Here is a 19,466-nt window from a genome sequence, read left to right as displayed (position 1 = left end):
GCAATCAATGATCTGTCTAGGCATTTATCACAATGCATTGTTTGTTTATGTTCTTCGTGAACTGTCATAACCATCTTGTTTATAAGATAAGTGGCATTCTTTCTATCCTGGAATTATTTTTATGTGTTGATTAATAAACTATCACTGCTCTCAAATAATGAAGTATGGTTTTATTTATCGAATATTTTATGTTCATAAATTGGAGTCTCCATGAATGACATGAATACTGCTCTGTTATAACATTGCCATGAATGTCTATTCTAATATTATTTCTGGGGAAGCATGAATATAGACTGTGAGATACCCAAAATGACACTATATGTGTATGTGTTGGCATTCTATTTAAAGTCAATTTCTTAGGCAAGGTAATGCATATATATGCTTCATGAAATTCGGTGGGAAAATCATGTTGAATACAAATGTTGTTCCCAAGCTTTGTATCTCCTTGTGCATCATAGTATTTTTTGCAAGAGTAATGTGAAGAGTGCAAGAAGGAGAAATCAAACTTTGTAAGTGTATGTCTCTCTATGTTTTATTCTTCCAATGAATCTGCATTGGGGTTACATACTCTACTTTTATGGACATGATTTTCACTTCTCGCTAACTGTGTAAATTCACTTAAATGGAAAAGAAAAATCCAGGCCTTTGGTTAGTTGATTTTGATCCATTTTTATCATGCCTTGTGCAAATAAATCATTAAGTCGGTTCGCTCTCCATTTTTCCTGATGGTTGAAACCATATTACACTTCGAGCTGAGAGATGCACAGTGAATTTGTGAAAATAATCCTACTCCAAACTAGTTTGTAGAACCAATATTGTTGGTGTAATTGGGGTATTGAACAACTACACTCATAACCGTCGCAACAATGGCATTTGTGGGCTTACCTAGCAGATGGAATTAATGCTCATTACCTTGCTATAAATTATGGTAAAATGAGGTTTTTGGGGCATCGGGAAAAAATTTATGGATATTTTCACTATAAGTGAAATTCTCTTGGTTGTATCTTGCTTTCATCGTTTTGATTGAACCTAATCCAAATACAATCATGGGAATGCTTTGAGCTTGCAAAATGCTTCTTCCTGGAAGATACCACTCATCTATTGGGGTTTTAGTTAATGTACATTGTTGTGAGCTTGAGTTTTCTTTTCTTGATCCCTTACCTTTGGTAGGCTTATTTTAGGCCATATTATTTTCATCTTGGAATTCTACGATCCTTATTAATGTAGAACACAGGAAATGATGATTGTCTATTGTTTGTCCTCATCATAAATCTTGATAACAAAAATGTAGTACACCTACCTCAGATGAAAACTAATAGAGTTGAAATTTTTGTTATCTTGGTTAGGCAATATAGACGAAAAGCCATTTTTTCATAAATTAGTGCAATCAATGATCAATCTAGGCATTTATCACAATGGATATTTTGTTTTTGTTCTTCGTGACATGTCATAACCAACTTGTTTATAAGATAAGTGGCGTTCTTTCTATTCTGGAATTATTTTTATGCGTTGATGAATAAACTATCTCTAGTCTCAAGTAATGAAGTATGGTTTTATTTATCGAATATTTTATGTTCATAAATTGGAGTCAACATGAAGGACATGAATATTGCTTTGTTATAACATTGCCATGAATGTTTTTTCTAATATGATTTCTGAGGAAGCATGAATAGAGACTATGAGATGCCCAAAATGAAAATATTTGTGTATGTGTTGTCATTCTATTTAAAGTCAATTTCTTAGGCAGGGTAACGCCCAAATACGCTTCATGAAATTTGATGGGAAAATCATGTTGAATACAAATTTTGTTTCCAAGCTTTATATCTCCTTGTGCATCATAGTATTTTTGGAAAGAGTAATGTGAAGAGTGAAAGAAGGAGAAATCCAACTCTGTAAGTGCATGTCTCTTTACGTTTTATGCTTCCAATGAATCTACGTTGGGGTTACATACTCTGCTTTTATGGGCATGATTTGCACTTCTCACTAACTGTGTAAATTCATTGAAATGGCAAAGCAAAATCCAAGCCTTGGTTGGTTGATTTTGATCCATTTTTAGCATGCCTTGTGCAAAGAAATCATTAAACCACTTCGCTCACCATTTTTCCTATTTTTCTTTGTATTCTTTTGATGGTTGAAATCGTATTACACTTCGAGCTGAGAGATGCACAATGAATTTGTGAAAATAATCCTACTCCAAACTAGTTTGTAGAACTAATATTGGTGGTGGAATTGGGGTATTAAACCACTACAGTCGGAACAATGTCAACAATGGAATTTGTGGGCTTAGATAGCAGATGGAATTGTTGCTCATTAGCTTGTTAGAAGTTATGGTAAAATGAGGTTTTTGGGGCACCCAGAAAACCTTTATGGTTATTTTCACTTTAAGTGAAATTATCTTGGTTGTATCTTACTTTCATCGTTTTGATTGAAGCTAATCGAAATACAATCATGGGAATGCTTTGAGCTTGAAAAATGCTTCTTCCTGGAAGCTACCACTCATCTATTGGGGTTTTGATTAATGTACATTATTTTGAGCTTGAGTATTTTAGGCCATAGACTTTTCATATTGGAATTCTACAGTCCTTCTTAATGAAGAACACATGAAATGATGATTGTCTCTTGTTTGTCCTCACCATAAATCTTGATTACAAAAATGTAGTACACCAAACTTAGATGAAAATTGATAGAGTTGAAATTTTTGCTATCTTGGCTAGGGAATCTAGACCAAAAGCCATGGTTTCAAAAATTAGTGCAATCAATAATCTGTCTAGGCATTTAAGGAAAAGTCTTTAGGCCATAATGGAGGTTGTGGGTCCACTGGAGGCTAGATGGAACATGCCTCTCCAGAATTCCTTAAAGCATGATGGGCCATTGGCCTTGATAATGGAACATCTTACTCATGGATAACAATGTGGTAGCATGACAAAATTGAAATTATTTTTAATGATGATAAGGGAAATAAAACCACTCCTTCCATGTTTTCTTTCACCCCATTAGAAATATTGGTTGGAGTTTCCACAAAAAATTAGGTGTCAACCAATCCCCAAAAATTTGTCTTCATTGCCAAGAGACTCATCTAAGGGTGATACAATGATCCTTGTGTACAAAGTGACACAATACACTACCCCTTCACTATTGCTGCAGGAAATAATGGTCATCCCATCATCCAAGTGGAGTACAAAGGTGAGACAAAATAGTTTGTAGTTGAGGAGATATATTCTATGATTTTAATGAAAATGAAAAGATAGTTGAAGGTTTCTTGGGTTGTGATGTGAAAAATGTGGGGCTCACTATGCCTACCTATTTTAACATTTTCTAGAGGAGGGATACCAAAGATGGGACAAAAGTTGTTGGTCTTAGTGTAATGATTAATGAACTCACAACTACAAGTACAGTCTATGGATTTCACACAAATGTTTATTCTTCCAATAAAAATAAGACAATCTTGGTTTTTAACTTAGGTGGAGGCACCTTTGCCATCGCTATTCTTAAATTTTTATTGTGGTAAATTTGAGGTGAAGGAAAATAGGTTGTTTAGTCATTGTGTTGACACTTCGAAAGAAAAATCAAGAAGCAGCTGAGCATGAGTGTCGTAACTCTTCAGATACTTCATTTAGAATGTGAGAAGGAAAAGAGAATTATATCTTTCACAGTGGAGATTGATATATATTGATTGTCTCTACATAGGATTAAATTTTAACATGAAGATCATAAGACCCAAGGAAATTGTTGTACCTGATTTCAAACATATGACAAGGGTTTTTTGTGTGATTTGAAGATATTGATGTGCATCTCAAATTGTAAAACTAACTATACCTATACAATACTTAAGCCAAAACAACCTGTGTCAACTCCAAATATAGTTTTACCTAATTCCCCAATATATGATAAAGCTTTTTGTAAATTTTCATTATTATGTAAAGCATACCTTGCTTCAGCATTAGAAACTATTGTAACTGATTGTTTCTTATTATTCCATAACACAATACCACTAATGAACATAAACAATTTATGGTCATATATTTTCCTGCACCCAGGTCTCTACAAAATGTCAAACACACTCATCTCAGTAGAGACTCGAACATGCCTACAAGGACTCATGGGTCTCCCATGAGTCACACAACAACATTGGCCTAAAATGACATTTTCATGCAAATGAAAAATTTTACAGTAGGTTTTTGTATGGTCAAATTTCTTTTTAAGACTATCAAAAATATTCTTTATGAGTGCAATCTGAAGTTGCAAATTCATGGATCAATAAATAGATTAATAATCGACCTTGTGCGTTAGAAATAATCATGAATATCACACCCTCAGAGTGTAGCTCTATTCAACATACATAGTTGATCCTAATTCAACACCATTATCCATTATTTCCTTGCTCTACTATGAAAAGTAGGTATTCCCTATCCTATATATATCTTCAAGACTAGGTATCTCTCTTGAAATCCTGCTTTCAAATGGATAGGTGCCAATTTAATATAAATATTTTTGGTCACTGATATCTTGGACCTTTTATTTTCGTTGTTGCAAACCAAGGGGCAGTCAAAGATGCTTCCTTTTGTAGATGACATTGATGATTTGGCTAGATTTTTAGTCAGCAATGTGGTTCCTATTGCTATTTCAAAGGATCTAGTGGTAGATGTAGAAGGATTGTTATTGTCCACATAATGGAACACATAATCAATATTAACACCAGTAACATCACAAAAATTAAATAAAAAAGTATCCTATGAGAAAAAGGAGAGTGGACAAATGAATGGGAATATCAAGGTGTATCAATGTCGGATTACTAGAGGTTCAGTAAGGTACGACTACAAGTGTATGGATCTTCTACATTTGGACAAGGTTACTAGAAATTGAAAAATGTAATGTTCTAAATGGTTGGTGTTTTGAGTGGATGCTGGAGAATAACTATTTGCAACCATAATGCTGCAGGAATGAATTATAGATCTGAAGCACACTCATAATATATTAGTTTTCTTAGTATTATCTATTGAATGGATGTGGCCCTAAAACCCGAGTTGAATAAGGTCAACTTATATTAATTTTATTAGTATTATCTATTAAACAAATGTGGCCCTGAAAGGAAGGCATTAAATAAGGTCAAATTAATATTAGATGCATGTTGCCATCGAGCGAGTGTTAAGTTGACATTTTATAGAAAAATTACATGGTATTTTTATAAAATCATACTCATATACTAAAAATTCAAAGTTTATAATAATGGACTGCTAGAGTGTTTTATATTTCAAATTGAGTTTCAACTTTTCATTTCTTTATTTTCTAATTGCTTAGTCAGTCATATGAAAGAAATTAGTATGAAATAATTAATTAAAACAAATCTGGATTGAATTTTTTTTGGTTAAGGCCACAGAGTATTATAATCCTCTATGCTCAATAACCTTTCTACTCTCAGTGGAGAAGGTTTAAAGCTACTTGTAGGTTGTCTGCCAACGAGTAAGAATGATATACAGCCATCATAGATCCATCTTAAATACAGATCTAATATGAGTCGAGAGGGATCCAATTTCTTCACGTGCAATTTTTTTTATGAGCCGACATTATTTAAATGTTTTGTATAGTTATTTAATTTTTAAAATTTTTAAATTTTTAAATTTTTTTATTTGGGCCAACATGAGCAAAATTTCAACTTTGATTACAGACGGATAGAGCTACACATCATACTGGGTTGTAGAATGAGCCTCTTGGCTCAACTAGAGAGGTTGCAGGGGACCATATTTTTATGTGAGGTACGAATTATGGTTGAATGATTGTAGAGGTGCACAATTAACCAAGCTATAGGATATTATAAGGATGTTGTGCTTGAATGGTGAATGGTTGAAGGTGGATGTTTGGGATTCTCTTACCAACAAAGTTAAGAATACCATTGATCATTGTGAGCTTTTTTAAAGTTAATATAATAATAATAATAATCTAATTTTAAGGTCACAACCAAGCTAGAACAAAGGTAATTCTTATTGGTACTTGCGATAAAAAATATTATTGTAAAATGAATTTTTTGAAGAGAGTTGTGTTTTCAAATTTAGTTTGTCCCATGACATTTGTTCCTTATCATAATAAAAAACAAAACAAAACAAAAAAAAACAAAAAAACATCATAACAATTTCAATAGGGAAGATGATAGGCAAAGCGAGTCATGGAACTTTGTTATCCATCACCTATCCCAATAATTCATCTCTTTAGTTTGTTTCCATTTTGTTTGGCCCCTTTGTTTGCCCCTACTTAAATTTCTCTTTAATATCAATTATTAATTATTCTTTAATTTCCTTTTAACTTTTATATTTATTACCTCTCTAGTTTTGTTCAAATTTTTACATTATTGCCCCTCTCTCTCTTTTTGTTCACATTTTTACATTATTGTCCCCCCTCTCTAGATATATCATATGTTCTAAATTTAATTGTCAATTATATATTATACGTTCTTGAAAACAATAAGTTATAAGTGTGGAAGCCTAGGGCTCTACTAATGCTATGCATGTAATGATAATGTTAAATTATTAAAGTAAAATGATGAAAATGAAAGATAAATAAAATTTTAACATTACCATTAATAGAATCATGATGTTTGAGAGTGGTTTTGACCTCATTGGATTTCATATGGAGAAATTAGAATTTTAAATCTCACTTAAATTCCAACATACTTAACAGTTTTCAGTATTTTAGGATTAGGGGGATTGCAACAATTGCATTGGCTTCTATCATGTATGAGGGTATGGAACTAGCATTTAATGAAGAGCACCAAGCCCTCTATGTACCTCAATATTGTCATAATTGACTATTGAACTCCTTTGTCATGACACTATTAAAATTGTACCTATCAATCAAACAAAATCTCGACATGATATGTTAAGCTTTTTCTATTGTTTTTGTTTAAAGCTCGAAATATCATTAATCAAAAGAGGTATTACAAAGGAGTTCTTTCTGCCCTATTGGTCTGTCGATGGGGAAACTAGACTGGTAGGATAGGTAAATAATATTGAGACTTTTCCGATTTGTAAGTTAAAAAACAACAAGCACTTCACTTACATTGAGAACTTTAATTTTAACTTGGTAAGGGCACTTCCTAGTCGAGGTTCAATTCTCCGACAATTACCAGGGAACCTTCCAATTTGTAAGTTGAAAAACAAAATCACTTCACGTTCAATGGGATCCTACATTGGGATCTTTCATTTTTAAGCCATGCTTCATCGCATTTGTAAAGAATTATATGTCATTTCCATTGGCAAGAACTTCAATATAATGAACTGATTGCCATTTTCTTGTGTTGCAGGTTATGATACGTGTGTGTACGAGGAAACATAGTGTACAATGTACCTTCAGAATTTTTTCAAAGCTCATTGAAGAAGCATATTAGCATCATCATTGGCTAATATTTAGGATAGAATTTATTTAATTTAACTGTGTTATATAGTACTTGTAATCGAGAACAACTATACAGCTGCAAAATTCAGATTATAGTGGACCATCATTAGGGTTTTCTGTGTGCAGTTTTCTAATTTATTTATATGCCATTTTTCTTCACATTTTCTAGTGATGTGGGTGTTATTGATGAATATTAAAGATATTCTTTTTATGGATGTAACATCGTACTACGAATCAAAATTTTATGTGTTTTATAATATTTTCCAACTCTAGCATACTTTTAATGGTGTCTATCAACAGGTGTGCAACATGTTAGTGCGTTTCAGAAGAGTTAAATATTCACAGTAAAAAAATATTTGTTTGAATTTATTTTAGAAAATGTTGCAGAGAATTATCCAAAACACAAATATTATCGATATGGTGATGGTTGAGATCAAATTTAAAAAATATCTTGTGATTGAGACCCATGTTCAACTCTATTACAGTTACAGTTGAGACCCATGTTCAAATCCCAAGCCTATACAAACATGTTTGATAGCATGTTTACTATAATTAACTCAAAAGAAACAACTAGCCCACCTTAAGAAGAACAAATTGTGTTTGTTTTTTCCAAACATGTAAATTAGTATATTACAGTTTAATGAATATGCTTTCCTATTATCGTATATGGTTTTATACTTTATCAAAAAAATCGCCAAGACTTCACAATGTTTATAACTTAGTGAAAGATTCATAAAAACTTTATTTAGTGAAAGATTTGCCAAGATCTTACAAGATTTTATAATTCATTGAAAGGTTCACCATTTTTACAAGATAATATAATTTGGTGAGAAATTCGCCAAAAAAATTATATATACATATTATATTATTGATAAAATTGCCTTCCATTTTTCCTTTATATCATGGGGATTCACCCATTTATTATCCATATAAATTTAAGGGGTTTCTCAAAATTTTCCCTACAAGTTACTTACTAGACCTAGGGACTGCAGAGCGAGTTACTGGACCAGAATGCCAGTGAAGTTCGAATGTTTCTCCATTGAATGCAGCCCATATGGCAGGCACTATCAAGCTCTATTATTTTTTTAGGGGTCAAATTTGCCTTCCATTCCCATTCCTCCACTCTACTTTCATCTAGATTATTTTGAACTAAAGCATCCAAGTGGCCATAGCCATCCGAATCCCCAAACAATTTTTCTTAACATTAAAAACTGAGATATATTTCTTTGACCGAAAGGATAAAGCCTCTCCTTCCAAAGTAGATGGGAGAGAATTTTAGATGGAGTTGTCTTTAGTGTGACTTTTTGGACATTCTGGTATCGAAATCCAGTTGAAAAATTAAGGTGAAATCCCAATTTGTGTTATTTAAATTGGTTTTTTTGAATGTATATATGGATTCAGCACCCTGAAAAACCCCTAGGTCACTTCGATTGTGCAGGGGTTTCCCATCAAACTTGTGATTTCAATAAATTCCTGCAATATTTTAGAGAAATTAGACCAAAAAAACCCACCAGGAAAACTTCCAAAAAATCACACCAAAAACAAAAACAAAATTTGGATTTTAGATTCCCACGGATTAACTTTTGGTAGGATTCTTGAACATAATATTATATTGCTCCCAACTTTTTCATTGGGTGGGGATTCTTTCTTGAATATTCGTTATGATGGTTGTTTACTGATTTTTTTTTGATATGGTTTGTTTTCCTAGGTCAACTGTTCAAAGTTAGCTGAGTGGGTGAATGGAACAATGAATTTACATCAAATGTCTTAAGCTCACTTTGACCAAATATCCAAAGCATCAGGACAACGCATAGAGATCAGAATTAACATCTTTTGATGATTGTCAGGGTCCACAAATCATGGGTCATATTTTTATCTAAATTAACCATAAACCAAATTAATGCATTAATTTTTGGCCATACAGGATGAGTCCAAATTCTTTTTAAGAAAGGATGTAGAGCTCAGATTTCCTCATCCTTGAATAATTGGAAATATCCCTCTATGAGTGAGCAAGTGGTGGGCCCCAATATTGCAGCAATAATGTTGCAACTCCTGAGACTCCCTTCTTTAATTTTATCAACCCGGTAGTTCGTAACAAACTTGGAAGCAACGGTGATGTATGCACAAGTACTAGCTCTTGCCGCGGCTGTCACTTGATCAGTTGGCATAAGTCCGCAAGGAGCTTAAGCCAACTTCTATGAGCTCTTAGAAGAATATTTTTAACTGATGGATGAAAGCTAACTCAAAGGAGGCTAATCTACTTGCAGAAAGAAACTGAAAGCGGAAAGGAAACGCAAACCCTAGCAAACCCTAATTTTACCGACTAACCCTACTGGTGCAAGAAGAATGATGAAAGCTACAGAAAGAGATGTCATTGACTTCTAGGAAGGTAAAATGCATGTGTCTAAGCTACTTCTACAGTAAAATTTGAAAAGAAACATCTTTTTGTAATTTTGAGTAAGTTGGCAGAATTATTGTGCATGTGCTTTAACTGTTTTTTACTGTGCAAAGGTGGATTGGCGAAAGGAAATACTTGTAGGAGGTTGGGAAGGTTAGAAGAGGGCCTAAGGGGTCCCTAGCACCCTTCCTGAGAGTTTCACAGTGATCGGATCTCAAGAAACCACTTTCGTGAGCTTCTACAAGAAGTCTGTAGGGGTTCTACAGGATGTTCTGGAATTTCTACAGGATGCTCTGTAATTTTCTACAGGATGTTCAGAAATGGGATTTTGGAGGATGGATGGAGGAATAAAGATGAAGGAGTGGGTATGGAGGTGAGATAAGGGTGTGAGGAGGTCCAGGACTTGCGGAATGGGGCTGAGGAGTGGCGAGGATGGTTGGATTTGTTCAAGGAGAGGTAGAGAAATGTTGCACAAAAATATGGGAACTTAGGGCAAAGTGAGCAAATGGCAAACGTGAGGCAAGAATCTGAGTTGGAGGATGGAGCGGGCATGATTGATGGAGTACGGACAGATGAAGAAGCACTATAGGTTCTCTACAAGTTATTTTTTGAATTGGACAAATGAAGACTTAGAAAATCAAGGACCTAATTACTTTGATGTAATCTGACCTAGTTAACAGCAAAGGAAATGAACAAAAGCCTATTTGCAACAAAACCATGTGAAGTAACTATGCAACTAAGCAATCATGAACCTAAGTAGGAAACCGCAACTGATATCAACTTCAACAAATGAAAATCTAACACTAATAATTGCATGGTGAAGCAAAGACAATGTTTTTGGTGGCAGCAAGGACACCTTGGTCCCAGCTCATGGTCCCACTGAGGGAGAGGTGAGATCAGGGGTGCTTGATAGCCTTTTTCTGAATATCTTCCCTGTTATTAACCTAATCAATCTAAACATGAAAATCCTTTTTAATCATCAAAAGCAACCTAAATAATAAAACAGGATTTAAATCTAAATAGCAGATTTTATTCTAAGAATGCAGCAGAAAAACATAAAAGTAAACAAAGGAGTTACTGGGCACTTGAGATGGGCCCAACCCCAAGAGCTAAAACCTCCTAAGAGAGATTAGAGCTGGTGCAAAGTTGGATTCATCTTTATTTATCAAAAGAATAGTTACATTCCAAAAAACTGTCCACAAGGAAAACTTGAAAATGTGTTGAAATGCAGAGCTAGCTTACTGCCTAAAAAATGACTAAATTCGAACTACAAACTTGCTAACTTCTGCCAACAAAATGACTAAATGAAATGAGGCCCTAAGCCTTCTTATTTATACAAATTGAGGACCCCAATAGCCCTCCTCAACTTTAGGAACTCGGCTCCCAAAACTTGTAGTTAACAGCACCTTTACTAGCCCTTGCTTGGCTGCCCTTATGATAATTGTTTTGGTGGCCCTTGAACTTCGAGCTGATGGTGGAGAATTCAAGGTAAGGGCCCATAAATGAAGGGGAAACCTTCCTACAAATCCTCTCCACGAATTTGGCTGCCAAGTGCTCATTTAGACCTTTGATTTTTTCTCCAAATTGACCAAAAAGACTGCATAAAGCACACATTAGACTTGTTGGCATAATGACTAACCCAATTCACTCTATTAGCATAAATATAATAAAAAACATGCAATAAACTAATGATAATGGTGGATTAAGTCGAATTAGGAGGCTGAATGAGCCCATATAATTATCCATTTTTGGGGCTCATCATCACCCCCCACTGAAAGTGTTGCTCATCCTCTGAGCAACTAATCTATCTCTTCATCTTTGATGGCCCTGGTGGCCTCCCTGTCATGCCAAGCTTCTGAAGTGATGTCCTCTTCTCAGTCATGAAACCATGCTTTTCTCTCTACTTCTTCCCACTGCCTGTGCTCCTTTTCCTGTAGCAGTTTTGTTAAAGCTTCAACCTTAGCCTGCAGCTTGTCCTCTCTTTGTTGTTCATCAGATGTTTCCTTGTCTTTCCTTCTTCCTATGATTTTTTGGCCGCCTTTTCCTCCAATTGCTTGGTCTCTCTTAGCTTAGCTCAAGTTTCCTGTAGAGAATTCTCAGCGTCCTGTAGAACTGTCTCAGCTTCCTGTAGAGCTGTCTTTGAGTCCATCATCTGAATTCTCTCTCTCCAAGTGAAGGTTTTTGGCTTCCTCATTCATAGGTGATGGTTATCTTTGAATGAGACTCCTCATTTTGTTTAGTTGTGGCGTCCTCAATAGTATTTGGCTCTTTTAATTATGGTTTGGGTCTGCCCACTTTTATCCGTGTGCTCCTCCTCGCTTTAAAGTACATGGAGGTTTGCCTCTTTCTCTTCCCTTTTTGCTATGGAGATGTGCTTAAGGTAGCCAGCATAGCTGCTGCCTCCCTGGCCAAAATCTCGGGTGATTTCTCCTTTTGTTGTTCTGTTTCCATACTTCCTGTAGAAAGTCCTGTGTCAACTGTTTTCAGGCTTCCTGTAGAAACTGTTTTCGGACTTCCTGTAGAAACTGTTTCGGCCTGTTTCGCTGGATGTGTCTTTCCTTTTAATTCCTATTTGGTTGCCTTGGTTGTGCCCTCCTTTGTTTGGATTTCTCCAATCCTGTCTATTCTTGTTGTGCCTGAGTGTCTTACATTTCTTCATCATTGGTTTTCTCACCTTTTTCAATGTGTTCTTTCTTCCTCACTGTTGGATGGGGTGATATTTTTGGCCAAAACTCTGATATTGTCATCCCGAGACATGTTTCGGGAGATTTCCCATGATATGGGGACAGTGTAGGTGTGCAGGGCGTCTTCTACTAATAATTTGATGAGCCCATGATGGGCCAACTGGTCTGGAATCCCTTCATTCATTTTTGTGGCACATTCACTTAATGACTGCAAAAGAAAATAGGGAATGCTTGACTTCTTTTCTAGAGGTGAATCAATTCCATGTCTAAGTTCACACAGCAACATGAAATGATAACCATGGATAATGCTGAATCATGAATCCCCCTGGCATGGTGAGAGTGCTCCCTTTTTCCTATGCTTTGGTCGAAAAGGAAATGTTGTTTATGGTTTCCCCCTGGACTCAAGGAAGAATTCCTCGTATGTTTGATATCAATGAACAATAATTCCCTGGTTTCAAGACTTTTGCTGCCCAAATACTCGATCGTCCGTGTATAAGAGGAAGACTTAGGTTTCCACAGACAGGGTACAACACTTCAATTTTTACTCCCAACATACATACAAACGTGCAACTTCAATTTTTTTATTTTTCTTTTATGTACAGGCTAGCCCTCACAATGCTTTATCTTTTCTACAAGAGAAAAAATGTTTTAACAGGAACTGTGGAGGAGAATATTGACGCAGAACCGAGCGAGAAATTCCATGCAACATAGGAAAACTACTATTTTTGACTCACGACAGACTTGTCTCTAACCCTCCAATTTAAAATAGCTCAATTCATCACCTTTTTGGAGTATACCATGCATGCAAGAGTGTTTTCGATCCTACCTTTCTCGGGACTCCAAATTTGTCGAAGAAAAACCAGGCTTCTCTGTTTCGAAAGGCTATGCCGTACTTCCTGTAGAATTTATTGCTGGCTTCTGTAGGATGTCCCTGGGCCTCTGAACGAGCTCAGTACGCGGGAGAACTTTGAAATAGGCCGAAAAGCTTGGTGGAGGATGACAAGTTAACATATTGTGGGAGCAGAGGACGCATACTTCAGCTAAGAACGTTGCAGGTGCAAATGAATCAGCGAGTGGTGAGAGTCAACCGAGCATTTTTTAATTACGGCGTGATTCGTGATGAGGGAGTGAAGTGGCTAGGGGTACGTGGCCACATGCAGACTGCAGTGCTATCATGAACTGCATGTTCTCTTCTTGATTAGTTGAACTGGAGTTCAAATGGCCAACACTCCCTGTTTTTTTAATTTTCATGTGAGTCGACTGTCCACGTATACTGCATGATTTCCGGCTGAGAGCTAGAGAAGGCAATGTCGGGTTAACTTTGCTAGATTCCTGGCTTAATCCCACCATTCCATTCGTTTAAGCACTTTCGAATCATATTGATGCAAATAGAGGAACTGGTTTAGACGCATACCTGTAAGTCGATGTGCTGCTGGGTCCTTTTTGCTGCTGCATGCATTTGTTTATGTGGTTGCATGATGGCTTGGTGGCTGATTCATGGCTATTTTTTCTTGTGCAGGTATGCTCTGGCCAGATCTAAGCTGCAGGAGTTTGTTTCCACGTTCAGACTTGCACCCTCAAGCTACTGATGTTGAATTTTTACAAGGCAACGACTTATTTTCTCCACAGCTCCCAAACAATAGACCGGATCGATCTGAAACTTTATGAGCATGGTTCTATCATCATTATGCACCTCCATAGCGAATGGATGCACAGATTTCGAGAAAAATGGAAAATGGCTGAAGATTACAGAGATCGATTTCTCGGAAACTGTGTATCGGAATCGGCTGAAACTGCTTAGGTAGGTTACTATCACCAATATGCATCTCCCCATGAAACAAGTTTTGAAACAGATGCATGGATAGGGAGAAAATGCAAAAATGGCTGAAGGTGATAGAGGCAGATTTCTTGGAAATCGTGCACCGAAATTGGCTGAAACTGCTCGGGCATGTTGCCATCATCCCTGTACAACTCCCCCTGTAACAGTTTTGCAAATGGATGCATGGTTTTCAAGCTAGGGAAAAAACAAATCCTGTTCTATGTATTTTTTTCTTCAAAGCACTCTGCAAGTTTTTGCATGGTAAAAAAAATGAGCTTGGGTTGTGATGCAGGCATGGAATTGATGGGAGAGAGGTTTGAGGATTGTAGGAAGACTTATGAACCTGTGAGGAAGCTATCATGTTTGCCAAACTGCCTTTTCGAAATCCATTTCTAGCTTCCTATAGAAATCATGTAATTTCTACAGGAACTTCCTGTAGAACACGCAGTTTTGAGTCCAAGAAGTACAATGAGATGGAAAAAATGATGGAGAAGGGTGAGGGATGGAAACATGGATGCTTGCAGGCCTCATGGACATATTCCTAGCCTTCTGGTCCTCTTCAGAGATCGATTTTTGCTTGTTTGTAGGCTTCCTGTAGAGGACACAGAACTTCCTGTAGAAAACACAGAACTTCCTGTAGAAGGCACATAACTTCCTCTGTCTTTGTTTTGAGCGATCCTCCTGACCTGCAATGTCCTTGCTGCAACCTGCAATTATTCAATGGAAATTAGGTCTATTTTTCTTTTTCTTTTTCTCTTTTTTTTTTGAAAAACAACTAGGGTGCCTCATGGAGTTTTTCACCCTAATTGCCTGCCTTGGGCGCCTCCAAGGGAGGTTTTCACCCAGGGATCTTATTCCCTTTTTATTTTCTCTTCTTTCCAACCCATTGACCGCCTCATGGAGGTTTTCAATCAATGAGCCAATCTAAGGCGCCTCCGAGGAGTTTTTCACCTTAGATTTTTATTTTCTTCTTATTTTCATTTTTTTCTCTTTTTTCTCTTTTTTCTTTTTTTTTCTACCCTACCCTACTTGAAAAACAAAATCATTTTCAAGTGTAAGAATACTTCCAATGGATCCATGTGCAGATCGATATTAGAGACAAAATGATGTGGAGGCTTGAAATGCATGCTTTGACAGCTATCCAAATTTCAGAGACCAAATGATCTGACTTCGAAGGGATCAAACATAGCTGAGGAAGAGAGTACCGCTGCAACTTAGTGACCGTCTGAAACCATATCTCAATATAGCTCTGATATCCTTGGTCCTTTTGCTGATCTGGATCATGTTTCATGTCACCTTCTACCATCACTTTCTCATCTTCCTCTTTTTGCTGATCTTTCTCTTGAATACATGGAAGATTTGATGGTAACCATGAGGGAACTCTCTCGATCTCTGATTTTGATGTCTTCTCTTCATCAAGTGCAGCCCATGGTTCTTTGATCTTTTCTTTTGAATCTTCTTTTGCCTTTGGTCCTCCAATGTTGTCAATATAATCTTTGTTTTGCAATACTCTTCTTGAGCTATGGTGAAGATCATCGAGCTCAAGAGGAGTCATTTGGACATGTTGTGCCTCAACTTTGCAATTGGGTTGAGCTATTCCAATGTGCGGGTTTGGAAATGGTGGTATGGGTAGTTGAGTGAGGGTGTATATTTGAGATGGATGTGGATGGGGTTGTGGTTGGGCAGGTGGTGGAGGCAAATGAGCGGGATGAGAGTTGTATTGGGGCCTCCACCCCTGATGAGGTGCATTCCACTGAGGCTGTGGCTGATCATAAGAGTTAAACGAATGAGCAACTGGAGAAGCATGGTATTGAGGAGGATACGACCAAGGAGGGGGTGTGGACCAGGAAGGATGAGCAGGGGGACCCCAAGAAGGCATGGAAGTTGCTTGATAGGGGTCGTAATAGGTCTGGGATGTCCCTTGCATTCCTTGCTGGTAGGGTATGGGTCCATGTGGCCTCCTTTGGTTCATATAATAGAGTGATTCAGTGGCTCCTTTGGCTCTCTGATATGCAGCTTTAAGTCCAGGCAAGGAAGGGCATTGATTCGTAGAATGGTCTTCTTCATAGACAAAACACACTTCTATGGAGTGCAATGGACATTCGTCCCTAGGGTGCTTTCTAGTGCACCTGGGACAAAAGATGGCCAAAGCCTTCTTGGCTTCCTCTTTCTTTCTTTGGATCCGCAAGGTATCCAATTGCATGGCAAGAAACTGCCTCATCTCACTCTTGAAATCTTCCATCTGATTTGCAAATTCATTTTTGGATAAGGTACTGCTCCCAACATTTCTGCGTGTAGCCATTTGCTCCGGAGGAATGTTTCCTTCTTCTTTGTCCCTTGAGGTTTCTCAAGTATGTCTTGTCGTCCACCTAAGGGTTCTTTAATCACAGCCATCAAATAAGAGAGAAGGTTGGCTGTGTGAAGTAGTGGGGGTGTTGTGCAATCATTTTTTTGAATTATCTCTACTCCTACAAGGCATGAAAGGAAATCTTTTTGGTTGATTTTTGCTACTTCTTTTTTCTGCTTGTACCTTCAAAACTAAAATAGACTGAACTGCAACTAACTATTTTGTTGAAATGAAAATGTGGAATTGAAATGAAAGCAGTAAATGACTAATCTATTTTGCTCAAATGAAATTGTAGGAATGAAATGCTAATCTACGCTTGCAGAATTGAAATTGCGGAATTGAAATGCTAATCTACGCTTGCAGAATTGAAATTGCGGAATTGAAATGCTAATCTACGCTTGCAGAATTGAAATTGCAGAATTGAAATGCTAATCTACACTTGCAGAATTGAAATTACGGAATTGAAATGCTAATCTATGAAAGCAAGAAATGTCTAATCTACTTTTGCGGAAATGAAATTACAGAATGGAAATGAAATAAACTACTTAGCAGAAGGTTGTAGTAGAAAATAGAAGAAAAGCAGCAATCACCAATACTCTGACGCTTCATCGGCAACGACGCCAAAAAGAATGGTGGGCCCCAGTATTGCAGCAATAATGCTGCAACTCTTGAGACTCCCTTCTTTAATTTTATCAACCCGGTAGTTCGTAACAAACTTGGAAGCGACGGTGCTGTATGCACAAGTACTAGCTCTTGCTGCGGCTGTCACTTGATCAGCTGGCACAAGTCCGCTAGGAGCTTAAGCCAACTTCTATGAGCTCCTAGAAGAATATTTTTAACTGATGGATGAAAGCTAACTCAAAGGAGGCTAATCTACTTGCAGAAAGAAACTGAAAGCGGAAAGGAAACGCAAACCCTAGCAAACCCTAATTTTACCAACTAACCCTACTGGTGCAAGAAGAATGATGAAAGCTACAGAAAGAGATGCCATTGACTTCTAGGAAGGTAAAATGCATGTGTCTAAGCTACTTCTACAGTAACATTTGAAAAGAAACATCTTTTTGTATTTTTGAGTAAGTTGGCAGAATTATTGTGCATGTGCTTTAACTGTTTTTTACTGTGCAGAGGTGGATTGGTCAAAGGAAATGCTTGCAGGAGGTTGGGAAGGTTAGAAGAGGGCCTAAGGGGTCCCTAGCACCCTTCCTGAGAGTTTCACAGTGATCGGATCTCAAGAAACCTCTTTCATGAGCTTCTACAGGAAGTCTGCAGGGGTTCTACAGGATGTTCTGGAATTTCTACAGGATGTTCCGTAATTTTCTACACGATGTTCAGAAATGGGATTTTGGAGGATGGGTGGAAGAAGAAAGTTGAAGGAGTGGGTATGGAGGTGAGATAAGGGTGTGAGGAGGTCCAAGACTTGGAGAATGGGGCTGAGGAGTGGCGAGGATGGTTGGATTTGTTCAAGGAGAGGTAGAGCAATGTTGCACAAAAATATGGGAACTTAGGGCAAAGTGAGCAAATGGCAAACGTGAGGCAAGAATCTGAGTTGGAGGATGGAGCGGGCAGGATTGATGGAGTACGGGCAGATGAAGAAGCACTATAGGTTCTCTGCAAGTTATTTTTTGAATTGGACAAATGAAGACTTGGAAAATCAAGGACCTAATTACTTTGACCTAATCTGACCTAGTTAACAGCAAAGGAAATGAACAAAAGCCTATTTGCAACAAAACCATGTGAATTAACTATGCAACTAAGCAATCATGAACCTAAGTAGGCAACCGCAACTGATATCAACTTCAGTAAATGAAAATCTAACACTAATAATTGCATGGTGAAGCAAAGACAGTGTTTTTGGTGGCAGGAAGGACACCTTGGTCCCAGCTCATGGTCCCACTGAGGGAGAGGTGAGATCAGGGGTGCTTGATAGCCTTTTTCTGAAGATCTTCCCTGTTATTAACCTATCAAATCAATCTAAACATGAAAAGCCTTTTTAATCATCAAAAGCAACCTAAATAACAAAACAGGATTTAAATCTAAATAGCAGATTTTATTCTAAGAATGCAGCAGAAACACATAAAAGTAAACAAAGGAGGTACTGGGCACTTGAGATGGGCACAACCCCAAGAGCTACAGCCTCCTAAGAGATATTAGAGTTGGTGCAAAGCTGGATTCATCTTTATTTATCAGAAGAATAGTTACATTCCAAAAAACTGTCCACAAGGAAAACTTGAAAATGTGCTGAAATGCAGAGCTAACTTACTGCCTAAAAAATGACTAAATTTGAACTACAAACTAGCTAACTTCTGCCAACAAAATGACTAACTGAAATGAGGCCCTAAGCCTTCTTATTTATACAGATTGAGGACCCCAATAGCCCTCCTAAACTTTAGGAACCCGGCTCCCAAAACTTGTAGTTAAAAGCACCTGTACTAGCCCTTGCTCGGCTGCCCTTGTGATAATTGATTTGGTGGCCCTTGAACTCCAAGCTGATGGTGGAGAATTCGAGGTAAGGGCCCATAAATGAGTGGGACACCTTCCTACAAATCCTCTCCACGAATTTGGCTGCCAAGTGCTCATTTAGACCTTTGATTTTGTCTCCAAATTGACCAAAAAGACTGCACAAAGCACACATTAGACTTGTTGGCATAATGACTAACCCAATTCACTCTATTAGCATAAATATAATCAAAAACATGCAATAAACTAATGATAATGGTGGATTAAGTCGAATTAGGAGGCTGAATGAGCCCATATAATTATCCATTTTTGGGGCTCATCAACAAGTTCTATGTGCCTTCGAGTTACTAAAACAAATAAAAATTTTAAAGAAAA

The sequence above is a fragment of the Pinus tabuliformis genome, chromosome 5_1 (genome assembly GCF_031772625.1).
Source record: "Pinus tabuliformis cultivar Carrire ecotype Pingquan chromosome 5_1, CPIR1, whole genome shotgun sequence".
Lineage (NCBI taxonomy): Eukaryota > Viridiplantae > Streptophyta > Pinopsida > Pinales > Pinaceae > Pinus > Pinus tabuliformis.
This window is presented reverse-complemented; position numbering follows the sequence as displayed.